This window comes from Monodon monoceros, unplaced genomic scaffold (assembly GCF_005190385.1).
Source record: "Monodon monoceros isolate NGI ecotype Baffin Bay Population unplaced genomic scaffold, NGI_Narwhal_1 Super_Scaffold_11, whole genome shotgun sequence".
NCBI classification, from domain to species: domain Eukaryota; kingdom Metazoa; phylum Chordata; class Mammalia; order Artiodactyla; family Monodontidae; genus Monodon; species Monodon monoceros.
The window spans coordinates 24,355,672-24,372,858 of NW_021703767.1; the positions used below are offsets into that span (position 1 = coordinate 24,355,672).

General features: G+C 34.1%; 1 pseudogene; it reads right to left on the reverse strand.

The window, feature by feature from the left end:
* Positions 1-2,452: 2,452 nt before the first annotated feature.
* On the reverse strand, positions 2,453-13,364 carry LOC114890228 (annotated as a pseudogene).
* Positions 13,365-17,187: the final 3,823 nt, after the last annotated feature.

The window sequence follows — 17,187 nt, forward strand, 5'->3', positions numbered from 1 at the left end:
ATCTTTGGCCCAGGTTAATAGATGAGGTTTCTACATAAGGCATGCACACCCAGGTGGAGCAATTTAGTTCATAAGACATTTCCATTTTACACTCAGATTGTTGTGTAGCTTACATGACGTTTTCCAGGAAAACATGAAGGTAAATCCAAAGATTCTAGATTTGTTTTCTTTAAGTAAGCCTAGCCAACCAGATGTATTCTACTAAAAGCTTTCCAAAGATAAGTCCTCCATTGCTGCCAAGACCAGTATGGTTGTCTTTAATATTCTTAACAGGAGATGAGTCTTGTAACCTGCCTTGTTTCCTTCTTTGCAGTGCCCTTCCCTCTATAATAGGATTACAAGTTTCATAGTCCAGCTGCTTATCCTTTTCCTTCCCGGTACTATATGAGGATTTTAAACTTTCCCTTTCACTCTCAGCAAACTACAAGGATGGCACTTAATGGCCAAGAACTGGCTTTATTCACTGTGTCACTGATTTATTTGTTGTTGTACATTTTTCAGTCAGTCAACATTTATGGATAATTTGCTGTTTAATATAACTATTTACCGTGATTGTCTTGAGCCCAATACATATACTTTTTGCCCCTAAAGCAATTTTGACTAGTCCATCAACCTCAATTAAGAGGAAATAAGTTAATATTTTAAATATGAATGATGTAGTTAAAAAGTTATAAAACATTCTGTAATAGGTGCTGATTATTTTTAAGGTTCCACTTCTATGGTACATTGATGAGAGGAAGCTACATGGAACAGGATTAATATCAAAATGGAAAATAAAATAGAACCTTCAGCTGTTTAGCTATTATTGGTAATTTATTTGGTCAGGTTCAAACTCATCAGTGAAAGCAGTATTTTATATGGTTGCAAAGAGAATATTGATAATACCTCTCTTATCCCCAAGATATTATGTCATATACTCTTCATAAATTATATCTGGCATGATACTGGACTGATTAAATTTTTCTTGAGATAATGCTGCATTATAAAAACTCCCAAAGTATCAGTAGCTAGAAAACAAGCATTTATTTCATACTTAGAGGTATGCATGTTGGTTCAGATTAAGCCCATCTAATCTGGGGTCAGCTGGATACATCTGTGCTGGGCTGGGCTCCAGACTTTGAATTGAGTTCAAGTCACCTCCATGTTATCTTCATTGTGGGATCGTGGCTGAAAGTGGAATCCAGGCTGAAATTGCCACATTAACCTGGGGCCTACTTTTTCATGGCAGTAGCAAAAGCTCCAAAAGGACTAAGTGAAACTGGCCATGTCTCTTACAACTTTATTTCACAACTTGACCCACTTTTACTTCTGTCTTCTTTCTATCTGCCAAAGTCAGTCTCATGTTTAGTCAATGAGGTATGTGAAAGAATAATGAACTCACGAGGAAGCTGTGACTGAATTGGATAGAACAGGAATAATTTGGGGCAAATAATATAGTCTATCACAAACAGCAGTGGATAGCCTTTTTTCCCCCCAAAGTTTCAATACCAAATAAAATGCAAGTTCATCAGTGAAGAGGCTTTAGCCTAATAGTATATTTCAAACTTTCACAAGTTTTATTTCACCAGTGAGGAGATAAAGTATTTGTTCGTTTATTCTTAAAATTGCTATTAGTTCACTTAGTTCTTGGTGAAGGAGTCAACATTTAAAATATCTCTAGAGTAATAGAATGCTAATAGAAATAGAAACCAACCATGCACTGAGGTCATGTTTGTGACCTACTGTGCCATAGTTATAAGAGAGGTAATTGCTGTTGTTTTAAATTGGGAAACCTGAAGATGATTTTCTTTAGAGAATGTTATTTGAGGACTGTTTAGTTTTCTATTGCTAACAAATTACCATAAACTTAGTGTCTTGAAACAGCATCTTTTATTAACTCACAAGTTTTGTAGATGAGAAGTACAGGCAGGGTCAATTGGGTCTCTGCTTAGTTTCTCATAGGGCCAAAGTCAAGATGTTAAGTCAAGATACTAAGTTCTTACCTGGAGGCTCGGGGGAAGAATTTTATTCTAGACATATTCAGGTTGTTGGCTGAATTCAGTTTCTTGTCATTGTAGGACTGAAGTCCCTGTTCCCTTTCTGGCTATCAGCCAGGAACTGCTTTCTGTTTCTAGATGTCACCTGCATCCCTTTTCATGCGCTCCCTCCATTTTCAAACCAGCAATCGCCTGGTCCGTCTTTCATGTGCTTTGAATCTCTCTGACCTCATCTGTCAATAGTGAGAAAACTCTCTTCTTTTAAAGGGCTATGTGATTAGATTAGCACCACCTGAATAATTTCTCTTTTTTATGGTCAACTCCTCTGTAATCTTACCTACATCTGCAACATCTCTTTTACCATGTAATATAACATAATCATGGGACTAACACCTAGAGGTAAAGGTCATGGGGGACATCTTAAAATTCTGCTTAACACAGGAAAATCCTTTTTCAGACACATTTGATATTCAAATTCATTTACTAGCAGAATTACAAATTAGCCTTTTAAATATTTTTCCTCGTAAAACTATCAGATTTCCATTTCTCTAGGGATTTTCTCCAGTTTGCTGTTCAATGACACCAGTTAAGTTTTCTTCATTATTATTAAGAATTGCATATATATTAAAGAGATTGTCATTCATTACTTTTTCATCTCTTTGAAAAGACATAGCCTGACGTGGTAGATGAAAACTGACATCTTTAAAGGCACAAAAGTATTAAACATTTTTCCCACAAAGTTGTAGACACTCAAAGTACTATCAACAGGCATATCTTGTCACTCCTCAAAAATAAGAGCTGAACTAGTTAAAATTAATGTTGTAAAGAATACCTAATATAATAGAATCACTATAGAAGTGTTGAATATATCCAGGGCCCTATTTAGATAATTAATCTGTGTGCATTACACAGACTATAAAGCTTAGCAGAAGAATCCAATCCAGGGGGTGTCCAGTACAGACTTTCCCACAAAAACATTATTTAATAATAATGCCCAGGCCTTTAAAATAGGATACTGAAAATGCTCCAATTAAAGAGCATATTGTTTTACAGGTGTTGCTCTGTCTAGAGCAAGATCCTACCGCAAAGGTTAATATCAAGAACAAAATGACGATAAATTCTTCAAAAAATACCAAACCCAAATCAATTAATTTGTGAGACATTGTATTAAAGTCTCTATTCTCTCTGTTTTGAAGCATGAATGAAGTAACTGAAGATCCAAGGCAGCTTAAGGAGTACTCAGTTTTCCCATGAAGATTTAGTCTTTTGTTTAGAAAGTATGAAGAAAAATAGCACTTACTATGATCTGAGGAACTTCTAAAATAATCACTAATACGGCTTTTGTAAATAGAAGTAGCTAAGTTGGCCATCTGTACAATATCTAGAGGCCACCTACATGCCATGTCATGTGACTGCCTCAATGTTTAAGCCAGTGATGGGATGGTGAATCCCTCTTGGGCTTCAAATCTCACTGCCCAGCTCCTATTGATATCAGCCTAGCTTGCTGCAGCCATTCTTTAAGACATACATGGATACTCTGAATTGGAATAAATATCAGGTCTTCTGTAGTCAAAGAGCCATAGGCTCTCCCATCCTCATACTGGTCATCCAATGCCAGGTGCAGATGTTGAGACTACAGCCAGCCATATGTACTGCCTCCTCCCCGAGTGAATGCTAAAATGGTACCACATGAGTATGGTCTTGGGCTACAGTTGCCACCAGGACCCAGGTACCACCACTGAGGAGGCTCTGGGCACAGCTGACCATTACACTTTATTTAAAGAGCTGTAAAATTTAGAATGCAAGTAGATTTTGACACAAATTTGTCAGATCAGCATCTACACATGAGTCTGATACATAGCTTCATTTATGCTTCATTCTTGCTAAATATCGATTTCCTCTATTGATTTTAAGTCATAATTTTACTCAAGGTAACTACGTCAAAACTTTGACCTACTCACCTTACATGCTTCTTTACCCAAACAAGCAACTCCTCTTTCTACCCACCTTTTGTCTGTCAGGGACTTTGCTTCCTCCTGAACAGATAAAATATAGATACCATGAGGCTGAAAAAACAAAAAAAAAACCTCAGTAGTATAACCTTCCTTCCTTCAATAATTGCTGTTTCCTTGCCTATGTTCAGTTTTCCAGTCTATCCAAACCATGATTTATAATCATCATTTCATCAGCTTTTTTCACGTACTGCATTTAAGCAACCATTATTACCATTCCACTGAATGACTCATAAATGTGACCCCCATAAACTCACTGATTGCTTAATCAAATGGACACATGTTAATTCTTGTTTAATCTCTCTGAAGCGTTCTATATCACTGGCATGTCTTTTATATTGTGGTTCTCTCTCTTCTTTCTTTTTATTTATGATATCAGGGTTTTCACTCCAGTTTTTCTGAACATTGTTTCTCAAGTGTCTTCATTTAATCTCCTTTCTTTGACTGTCCTCTCATTATTGGCTCTTCCCAGAATCCCATTACCAAACTGTACCTCCTCAACTTCTCTATGAACACACTACACATCCACTCCTAATTGCCTGATTTCATGTATTGCATGTATTCTTATAATTGTCAAATCTAAAATTTATTTCAAACCACTTCTGTCAGTTCCAGACATACATTTCTCTGTCAGCCGTACATTTATTGGCCCCACCACTAGATTCTTCAGATATTCACATTCAACATGATCCAAAACAAAGGAACAAGAATAAACATACATTTCAACACTCAGATCTTTCTCTTCCAGGGGGAGAAAAAAATCAAAGAAATTAAGTGAGATCCTTAAAAGTGAATACCTAAAGAATTGAAATTTAAAAGTATTTCAACATTGAATAATTTGAGGAAAAAAATTACACTTGCATTTCTTTCAAGATAGATTTAATCACTGATAATGATTAAATCAGAAAATCTACAAACAGTGCTGCCATGGAAAGGAATAAAATATAGGAACATTCTTATATTAACAAGACATCATCAGTCATCACTGTGTCCCACTGAATTTTGATTCATTTGCTTCCAAGAGGAAACATTATAGTACAATAATATTGTCTGAGAACATTCATTGTAAGAAAAACTAATTTTAAAATAATGTCTCATAAATACTTAGAAAAATGAAAAGTTTTTTAAAAGAAAAAAGAAGGCTTTTAATGAGGTTAATTAAATTGATTTGAAAGAGTAGAAAAGTTAGAGATGCTACAACCAGGAAATGTGTTGAAATATGAAAACAAGAAAACAATACCTAAGTTATTAGTGGCATTTAAACTTTGCTCTCCCAGAGTCAAAATATAATGGTTTCAGTCAGATCTCACTAAATGTGTAGGAATATTTCATACCTATGGAGAAAAGCTTTATTTCATTATTTTAATGTTTTACAATGTAATTCTTTATAAAGCTTTAGTAAAATATACACAAAAGGCACATGAACATTTAGTTTAGCTTTTTCTCTAGAAGCAGTGGAACAAAATAAGGTTTCAGAGAGAAAGAGAAAGACATGATAAGTAAATAAATGGAAAACAGACATTGTTACTCTCTTCCTTGTAGTATGAAATCAGGACCAGATGAAGGGGAAGAAAAGGTGATTGTGGCTATGATCAGTGAAATGATGTCGTGTTTTTAATGTACTAGATAACCATATGCATCATCCATCTATCACTTATAGCAGTGACTTTCAAAGGAAAAGAGAAACAAAGTAAGCATTCAAAGACAAAGTGGAAACCATTCCTAATTAGTCAAATGACCTATTTCAGAATGTATCTAAGTGGTAAGACTACCTGTATTTATAAAATTATAATGCAACAATTATGCTTGACAAACAAATGTATCTTTCAATCAAATTAATCCAATACTCCACCTTTGAGGATTTTCTGTCAGGAATGTAAATGGAGATTTTACCTACAGATAAATAAGTGAATAAATTACCTTTGTTGAGTTTCTCTTTTTATAAATTATGAAAGAAGGATACTGAGAATAAAGAATCTGTCTACAGAGTGTAATAGAATTTAGGAGGAAAATAACTGTTTCTTCCTTCTGAGTAAACTTTAAATGGCCAGTCTGCTCAGATAAAAGAGCAGTACATATTTTGGCAATTATCTAAGAAACCACAAAAATTATACAGAAATCTCAGCATTTTAGATCTTGAAGGGGACTTAAAACTTTAGTCTGAATAAGTTATTTCAGGAATTAAGAAGCAGAAGACCTAAAGGGTCAAGCACAATCTGAAATACCCTAGAAATATTTTAAGATAGCATGCATTCTTGGATATGGCAACTAGTGCTATATTCTATATTTCTAGAGATTTTCAGTTTTCCTTTGAAATAAATTCAATAATTTCTACTTTGCACAGGAGTGAAAAACTTGAAAGTATGATCACTTATAATGCCATGGAAATGTTTAATTGCTATTTTTTAATGCAAATTAATTTTCTCATATGCTTAATTTAAGTATCATCCAATTTTCCTCTCTGTGGCCTTTTGCTTAAGGAGTAATTACATTGCTGACATTTTTAATTAAAACAGTGCTATCTATTTTAAAAAGCATTAAGCCTGCCATTGATTTTTCTTTTTTTTTTTTTTTTTTTGCGGTATGCGGGCCTCTCACTGTTGTGGCCTCTCCCTTTGCGGAGCACAGGCTCCGGACGCCCAGGCTCAGCGGCCATGGCTCACAGGCCCAGCCGCTCTGCGGCATGTGGGATCTTCCCGGACCGGGGCACGAACCCGTGTCCCCTGCATCGGCGGCGGACTCTCAACCACTGCACCACCAGGGAAGCCCTGATTTTTAGATCCTGAATAAAATTTTGGTTGATGAATCAGGATATGTGTCTTAATACTCTATGAAGCCTATATGTATTAGCATACCATTTGAATTGAATATTATTCAGATAAAAATTCATTTATTAAAAGTCAATAGCATCATTAAAAATTAGGATCCTAATAAAATCAAACAGATTATATATATATATATGTATGTATATATGGTCCATTTTAATGAGGCTACATATCACTTAATTTAATTTATAGTTGGATATTAGAGATTTAACATTTTAACAAACTTTAGAGCTCTGAAAAATAATCTGTGATTTAGTATATATTTATTAGATATATTTCCCAATTCTGGAGAATGTTTCAAACTCTTAATGAAGTGAAGCTGCGAGCCATTTATCCAATACATTGAGATTTTAGTAATGTTATACAGGATGCTTCTTTTTTTTTCTTTTTTTTAAATAATTTTTTAACTGAAGTATAGTTGATTTGCAATGTTGTGTTAGTTTCCGATAAAAAGCAAAGTGATTCAGTTATACATTTTTTTTCAGATTCTTTCCCCTTATAGGTTATTACAAAATATTCAGTATAGTTTCTTGTGCTATACAGTAAGTCTTTGTTGATTATCTATTTTATATATAGTAGTATGTTTATGTTGATCCCAAACTCCTAATTTACCCCTCCTCCACTTACCCCTTTGGTAACCATAAGTTTGTTTTCTATGTCTGTGGGTCTATTTCTGTTTTATATATAAGTTCATTTGTATCTTTTTTTTGTTGTTACTGTTAGATTCCACATGTAAGCGATATCGTGTGATATCTGTCTTTCCCTGTCTGCCTTACTTCACTTAGTATGATAATCTCTAGGGCCATCCATGTTGCTGTAAATGGCATTATTTCATTCCTTTTTTATGGCTGAGTAATATTCTATTGTATAAATATACCATGTCTTCTTTATCATTCATCTGTGATGAACATTTAGGTTGCTTCCATGTCTTGACTGTTGTAAATAGTGCTGCAGTGAACATTGGGGTGCATGTATCTTTTCAAATTACAGTTTTCTCCAGATATATGCCAAGGAGTAGGATTGTAGAATCATGTGGTAACTCTAGTTTTAGTTTGTTAAGGAAGCTTCACACTGTTCTCCATAGTGGCTGTATCAATTTACATTCCCCCCAACTGTATAGGAAGGTTCCTTTTTCTCCACACCCTCTCAGTATTTATTTGTAGACTTTTTGATGATGGCCATTCTGACCAGTGTGAAGTAATACCTCATTGTAGTTTTGACTTGCATTTCTCTAATAATTAGTGATGTTGAGCATCTTTTCATGTGCCTTTTGGCCATCCGTATGTCTTCTTTGGATAAATGTTTATTTAGATCTTCTGCCCATTTTTTGATAGGGTTGTGAATGGACCTATGGATCCTGAAAGGTATTCATTTCAGTGGACAAAGGAATCTCAGTAATCTGTAAATGAGAACAAAGCAGAGATCTAGTCAAGTATGTAGCAAAAGATTCTTACCTAAATATTCCCCAAACCAAGGCTCTGAGACCTAGATGGAAGTGGCTCTTAATCTAATGCAGATGGATCTATATTACAAAGTGAGGGAGTGACTGAGATCAATCCATGGCAGTTCTGTATAACTTGACTTTGGTTTCAAGGATCATTCTACTCTTAATATCTTACACTGTGGACAAATGAAGTCGATATGCACATCTTAAGTGAATGGCATGAAGGGGAAGATACAGTTCTTATATTTACTGTATAGTAAAAAGGGGCTTTAAAACCAAAGATACCCATACAGTATAATTTCTATGGCTACCTGCTTACTGCTTATATCCCTCCTAGTCTATTCTTCATTCTGTAATCTTCACATTCTGAAGTTAAATAGGCTTAAAGATTCATATGTATATATATATATATATGACTCATATATATATATATATATATATATATATGATTATATCACTGGCATTTAATGATTAATTTAGTTTAAATGTTTCTTACTTAGAAATTATCTAGTGTAGTACATAATCAGACATACAATTTCTCAGAACTTAGACTCCATTCTCAAATTCAGATCTTGAATAAGTTTATCACATTTATGACACTCATGACTTCATTCCATCAGTGTTTACTTAACCCAACAATACAACACAGACTTAACTTTCCTCCCATAATTTCCTTTGATTTAAATTCCCTCCACTGTGAAGGAATTTGGTGTATTCCATACGTGGCCAGGGGCTAATTGTGATTTTTCCCACTATGCAAGATTATGGGTGGTAATATATGTTTTCAAAGGCTGCATTTTCTTCTCCAATTTGAGCCTCTTTCAGCTAATTCTCATGCTGAAATTCTCATTTTGCAGCTCTAGGCATTAAGCAGTGGGTGGAATTTAATGATGAAAGCAGCTGATTTTATTAATGCAAATACAGCAGCTGCATCAAATTCCTATTTAGAAGATGTGATAGTTGGGAAGGGAGATGGTCAGAGCCTTTCTTATTGCCTCATGACTACTTTTCATATTGAGAGAACACAAAAAATTCTGCCCAATTAGAGAATATTTAGAAGTCACAATGATGAGGTGAAACAAGAAACTAAAAGGTGAGGAAAAAACGTTGAATATACCAGCCATAAATCAACATTTGGGCAAAAGCTGCATTTGTCAATTACTGGCCTTACTAAGGAATAACATTCCTTGGCAATTAATAAAATATCTGGAATTAAGATGAAATAAAACTCTCTTTGATATCCATACTGTCTAGCTAAGGAAATAATTCATTTCTAATTTTTAAATTAATTTAAATATTTTTGAAGCATTTTAACAATAAAAGTATTTTCATTTTAGCCATTATTATCTCACTTTGTAGGTTTAAATTTGAATGATTCACTCCATGTAGAGTGCATTTTGAATCTGAATCATGAGGTATATAAATACAGATTTGTGTACATATGGAAAATGTTCTCTGTATTACGTTGAACATTTTCCCTGGGCATAAAAAATGTGAGACCAGAGAAATTAATTTAATTTTCTCTACTTATATAAATATACAAAAATATTCAATCACTAAAGCTCAAGGAATTTAAATAAAGAATAGTGTAATATTTTTGTGTTTTATTTGTACTTAATAACTTTATTGAACTTCCAAATACTGTTTGTGTAAATGTAAATTGGTAAAATCTTTCTCTCAAAACATAGCAAAATGAGTCAAAGACAAAAACAGGCAATATAAACTTTGATTTGCTCCAGATACACACTCTAGAAATAATTTGACAAATGTCAAAAGAAAATGGTACAAGAAAGTTTATTGTAGCTTTCCTTATAGTTGGAAGTATGCAATAGATAATGGACAGATAAAAAAGATAATTTCAGGTAGGGTTGAGTATTGTAAAGGAAGTAAAATATAAAATAGTATTATAGTTGAGCATGATGGGAAGAGGCTAATTTAAGTAAGGTGCTTGGGGAAGGCTTCTCTGTGGAAGTGACATTTGATTTGATACTTAAATGATAAGGAGTAGTTTACCAATGCAATAGCTGTAGACAGAGTGTGAGCAAGTGATAAAGAACTGAGATGAAAATAAGCTTGGCATTTTCAAAGATAAGAGAAATGATCAATGTGTGCTAGGCAAGTACAAAACTAGGAAGAAATTGGGCGGGGGATCATAATCTTGGGTGATAGATGCCATGATAGGAAAACCTGAAAATGGGAATCTATTTTTAATAGATATGTAGTTCCTGTTGGAACTTCTGGAATTAAAAAGCCAGAATAGCATTCTGGAATCAGATAATATAACGTTTTAAGCCATAGGAAGGTTTATAGATTTATTTAAATGTGCACAGAAGCCACTAGAAAGGTTGGAGAAGCACCACACCGTTATATTTTAAAGAACCATATGCCTTCTTCTGTTGGGAGAATGTACTCTGATGTGGGGACAAGTTAAGGTCTGAAGCAGTGAGATCCATTAGAAGCTTATATAGTAATATAACTTCTATTATTATATTTATGACCTTCAGAATACACTTAATTCATTTATTCATGTTCATATTGTATTCTGAAGATCATAACAACTGTAACAGTTCCACTGCAACGACTAGCAAAGCTAATTCCGTTGCAAAAATTATAATTTTAAACACACTAAAGAGCAGTGGAAGCAACAATGAATCAAATCGGAATTCCAGAGATGGGGGACTCTCCTTATGTGTTAGCTGAGTATCCCATCATTGGCTATATTCTTTTGATGATATTTGCCGATTATAAGCTGGGACCAAGGAGGGGCTTGGCTCTGGGTCAGACTTAGCCCATGCTGAGGAACTCCACTGGAAGTAAGAAAAGCTGTAAGTCTTCTGGAACTTTACAGAGTTGATACAGGAAACAGACAATGTGAGAATACCCCAATAGAGCCAGTTTTCTCCAATGGACAAATTCTGAATCTCAATCTGCTGGCAGGTGGCTTGTTTACTACTAAACTGAGTAATATCTCCTGTGATTGAGTTATACTTAGGACAGATCTACTAAAGAAATGGAGCCTGTCTCAAAACACAGTTATTCTTTTCCTCAACATATCTGCAAGATTTAAAAACAGGAGGAGGCAAACATCTGGAGAGCTAAACTTAAAATTTCTGCAGGTCAGAATCTCCCAGGTTTTCAGGGCTGAGGAAAAAGAGATCTGACAGGCTCCCAGTCCAAAGATTAAAATGTCCCAATAACATGCCCCAAGAACAGACAGACCGGAGGTAGATTGAATCTTATGTAGACTGGAGCCCAGAGGCGACCCAATTCAGTCCCTAATTCGAGATCAGCTCTTCACCCTATCTTCCTAGAGAAGAAAGGAAAATGCTCTTTGGCAGAAAGAAACCTGCTGAAGGCTCCATGGTTCTTTAAAAAAATAACCAGACAGGCAATAAGTAAGTAAAAGGTGACACAAATGATAACTATGTAATGAGATGAGTATGTTAATTAGCTTTATTATAGTAATTATTTCACAAGTTATACCAAAATGTCACATTGTACACTGTAAATATATGCACTCTTATTGTCAATTTTACATCAGTAAACCTGAGAAAAAAATTTTTAAAGAAATAAAAATGCATTCAATTGTGTTAAAAGCTAGAGAGAGATCACTAAGATGAGAAGTATATTGGTTCCGAGAAGGTATAAACCCTAGGAATTGGATCAATCTGCTAACCAACTTGGATCAAAACAATACAGTCAGTTTTTGACTCATGCAAAGCCCTGTCTGCAAGATCACATAATTCTCCAGGACACCTATCCTGCATGCAGTGACTCGGTGAACATGGTGACCTTAATACTGTGGCTTTGTATTCTCAACACAGTGCCTCCCCCCTTGAGGAAGCAGACCAGAGTATCATGGAAGTGTCCCCAATGCCTCAGCTCCAGAACATCACACATCATGCATATTGGCCAGACCAGTCATACACAGACTTTCACATAGGACCGGGAGAAAAAGGAGATCTGGATATTGGTAAGAAGTGGATATTGGTCTTCCTCAGAGACAGAGAAGGAAAACTTTGATGTATCAATTATTGAGATGTAATGATAGGAAAAACATCTTCTCTACAGTTATTCAAATAACTAATGGATTGAGTCCTGGGAAAAATCATGAATTTATTTTTTCAATATTTAGTGTTACATTCCAAATTCTTCTATTTTTACTATGAACCTGTATAGCTCATACTTTAAGGCATATAGTAAATATAAAATACTAATTAAAAAGGAGGAATTTAAGCACATGTTTTATCACAGGGAATACGTGAGGAAATACTGGGTCAGAATGAGGCAGGCAGTTTACAGACATAGATTATAATGTTCCTTGCAATTTCTAAGGTTTCAGATTTAAGGCACCACACCTCTAAACTCTTGAGGCCTTAACATTTATGTCTTTCACCTTAGCCATGCAAACATAAAATTCTCTTACACTTTTCAGATCCAGTCACATACATGATAGAAAACAAAAACAATCACTTTTTAGAAAATGGGTAAAAATGAAAAATATGTGTACCAGTTTGCATTCCTACCAGCAGTGTACAAGGATTCCCCTTTCTCCACATTCTGGTCAACATTTAAGTCTTCTCTTTTTGATAACACTCATCCTAACAGATGTGCGATATCTTATTGTGGTTTTGATTTGCATTTCCATCTTCATCCAGGAGCCCTGTTGATTCATATTTGTATCCCCAGATCCATTTATCCATCTATGCTGGAGAACTGCATGAGGATATTTAATTGGCTTCCCCAAATTAACATGTGTAAAACAGAACTAATATTCTTTTCTCCTCACTCCAGCTCATTCCAGGAAACAGATTCTGGCTTCATATTTTTATTTTAATTTAACCAACAGTATAAATATTCAAAAATTCTCAAATCCATCTTACTTGTCCCTATGTATTTATTATGGACCACTTATGAATCATCAATTCCTGACTCTTTTGTCTTCTATATTGATGACTTTTTTTGCTTACTTCTCTCCATCTCTGTGGCCAACAGCCTACTTCAAGTTTTCACCTTGTTTTAAGTAGGTTTCTGTAATAGCTACCAAACTTATTTTCTTGTCTCCATTCTTAAACTCATTTGATTCATCATTCAAAGGAGTCAGCATTCTTATTCTTAAAATGCAAATCAGCTTATTCATTCTAGTGTTTTAAAACTTTCACTGGGGGTTCTATTGCAAATGGAATAAAACCACAGTTGTTACTTGGATTAGAAAAGTCTGCATGATCTCTCTCCTTCTTGCTCTGCAACACTGGTCTCTCTAGTGGGATATAAACATCAAAAGGGAACAAAGATAATCCATCAAGAGCTGGAAGAAAAAGATTAAACTTCTATATTTTTTCTAGAATTGAGAAATATATTAAACTTAGTATCACATATTTAATGTACAAGTTCTGTTGTCTCCTTTACTTGGTCTATATGTCAGACAAGTTCTCAGGAGAAAGAGTAAGGGTTTCAAATGCACAGAAATTAACAATTATTCCCACATTTATTCTTTTCTTTTAGAGTGTTCTGGTATTTTGTAATTTATCTGTGCCTGATTTACAAATTATGCCATTTAACTAAACTTACTTTTATAATGTACAAAACTCACTTAAAAGTTTTCTGTCAACCCCCTCCCTCACATTCAAGGAATTACCATTAATGTCATTATACTTGAAAAAAAATGTAGCATTCATATTTCCCCTGCTCTGATGTAAGATATAAGTTTTATTATGAAATGCAATGGAAATTGAATCAGGTAGAAGAAAAGTTAGGCAAATAAAATACTTCAAATGCCATTTTTAATTTTTATTAATTTAAATATATTAACCTGCATATTTACCCTAAATGTGTGATGCCTACAGATATTAACAAATGACAGTGTGCACAAAGAAGCAACATAGATTTCTAATCTGTTCAACCATTTTCCAAATGAGGTTCAGTATGTTTTAAACCCATATTTTAGAACATAAAAATGCAACATTCTCTGATTTATTTGTGAGAGTTACTGAGTGTCCAAAGAGAAGATAAAAGAATAGAGCTGTTCTTTTAAAAAGGCAAGTTTGGAGGGTGGAATTGAAAATATGTACCCATGAATTTAAACCTAGCTGAGAATACTGTTCTTCAGTCTGATATTATTACAATAATATTTTCAGTGAGAGAGAAAAAAAACAGTATTGTTGTTTCACTGATAAATTCAAAAATGTTTTTCTTCACCTTAATCTCATTGTTTTAACATTTTATGTCTGGTGTATTTTGATAACATATACTATTAGTGCTTGTATTTAGACAATGACTTAGTGTAAGTAAGTAAATGTTTATGTACTATAAATGAATATTCAATACTTTTAAAAGATGAGCTGTGCATTCAGAAAAGTGTGAAGACCACTACTCAATCCATGTTTTTTCTCCTCTCCTTGTTTGTATTTTAACACAGTCCTCTGTTATTTGTACCTATTCCTTGCTACTTCAGACCCTTTTCTCACACTGTTCTTCTTTATGGAAGCCTAATTTTAATTTTCCACTGAGAACATTAGCCAGAAAGACAGTATATCTGAATGTTTGTTAAAACAAGACCCCTAGTACCTAGCACACTGCTTAGCACATATTGACAGTAGCTAGATTTTTCTTGAATGAATGAACTTTTGTTTAAAGTTGTATTTTCCTGGTTTTGCATATGAAGACAAAAGAATAGTGGTGCTTTAAAAGATTGAAGCACATAAACTTTCCAGTTAATTCATTAGCAGAGACATTTACTATTTCTATAGTGCTTTTCATACATTAGCTAATTAATATTCAAGCAGTCTTAAGGGTACTTTTGGGAAGTGCCATTTAAAGAAAACAGAAAAAGAGATGTTAACATTTGGCAAGGTTTCAAGAATTGGTCCATAACAGAGCTCTTTCTAAAGAACTTAGACTTGAAGTTTCTTATTCCTGTGACTGGAACTAAAAGTTAAATGATTCAATTCCATGAAGAAGGAAGAAACTGACTCATAAAAGTATAGAGCTTCAAGGATCTTTACAGGTCATCTCACCAATCGCCCTTTTTCTAAAATACAACTGAAATCAAATGTCCTCATCTCTGGAACTAAATTTGAATATGTCCTTGGAGAACAATGCTAGGAGTTTTCATATGAACTCTAAAATAGAACTGAACTTGTATTTCAGATAACTATTTTTCCAGAGAATAGTTTTCAATAATTTTCTAGGTAAATAGTCCATTATAATGCAATAATCCATTATCTATACTTAAATACAATGGTCATTTTTCTATTTCTATTAAAATTGCTCTTATCATAATTCTAGGTTAAGAAAGTCTCAAGACCACTAGTTCCATTTACTTAATACTATCAGCATAGTCTAGCTACTTCATCTGATTCAACCAATTCTTACCTGGTTTTATATTTCCTAATTTCTATGAGAATGAAAAAGTGAGAGCATTCCTTACAGAGGAAACCTAGTGGGTAATAATCCTATAACAGAAGAAATAAAAATTCCTTCGGGAAATGTGATAAAAGGGTTTGCTATTATAAGGAGCTTTGCTCTTTACTGGATTATAGGGAGCAAAAGGTAGAGAAACATAGAATCATGTGGCAGAGGTGGACAAGAATTAGATCACTTGAAATTGGAGACTGTGTTAAAGCTATTTATCCTAAAAAGTGGGAAACCATTTTGTGCTTTTAAAAATATGCACCCTTGATGAAACATAGATAATACACTAGGAGAAGCTAACAGTAATTGAGAGGAAATCAACTAGGAATCTGGTGTGTAATTTAAACAAAGAGATGGTGATATTTGGAATGGTAGTAATAAATACTGAGAAAAATGGATGTCCTGAGGGATATATAAGACATAATATTGACAGGACATGATGAGAGATAAACTTGGGTGTTAAAGTTGGAGAGGTATCAAAAATGAATATCAAGTTCTGAATTATGCAACAGGATGATCGTTGGTGGATTTCCATAGAATATTTCTCAATTTTCCATAGCCTTGATTCCCACAACCTTGATAGCGTCAATACATTATTAATGATAATAATAATAAGAGGTGCCTACCTATATATTATAATGAGAACATAATCAAGACATACAGTTTGGGTAAATAATTGTTTTATTTTATGATAAGCTTAATGTGGTATTAAAAAATAAATGAATATATATGTTAAAGCTTGCAATAGATATATAGCTGCTTTAACACTAACAATGAGGTTTTGAAGCTCAAATATACCCCTAAAATATAAATAATTACTATTAATAATGATGGAATGTTATATTTACAGGAAGAGATTGCTGTATATTGAATGTGTCTCCCCAAAATTCATATCTTGAAACCTAACTCCAAATAGGATGTTATTTGGAAGTGGGGACTTTGTCAGGTGATTAGGTCATAAGGTTGGAGCCCTGATGATTAGGATTAATGCCCTTCGGAAGGAGGCCCCAGAGCGTTCCCTCATCCCTCCTTCCATGTGAGGACACAGCAAAAAGTTGCAATCTAGGAACCAGGAAGCAGGCCCTCACCATACACCAAATCTGCAAGGGCCTGATCTTGGATTTTCCAGCTTCCTGAACTGTGAGAAATAAATTTCTTTGTTTATAAACCACTTAGTCTGTGGTATTATGTTTTAGCAGTACGAACGGACTAAGAGATAAAAAGAGGCATGTAATCCAGAGTCATCACTTCCTTTTCAACAAAATTAATAATCTAATAATTACTACTCACAAAGATTAGAAATATTTTCAGACCCTAAAGCAGAAAAGAAAGTGCTAAGTCTTTATCACCTCACTTAGTAATCCTCTCAAATTATACTAGAACATCCTTAAAATTAAGGAGGCCTATAGAAACTCCAGATTCAGGAATAATAAGTGCTCTGAGACATAAGGAAATTTCTCCATTTCCAGACAAAAACAAACAAATAATAAAATAAAGACATTGAGATGGTTTTTCAT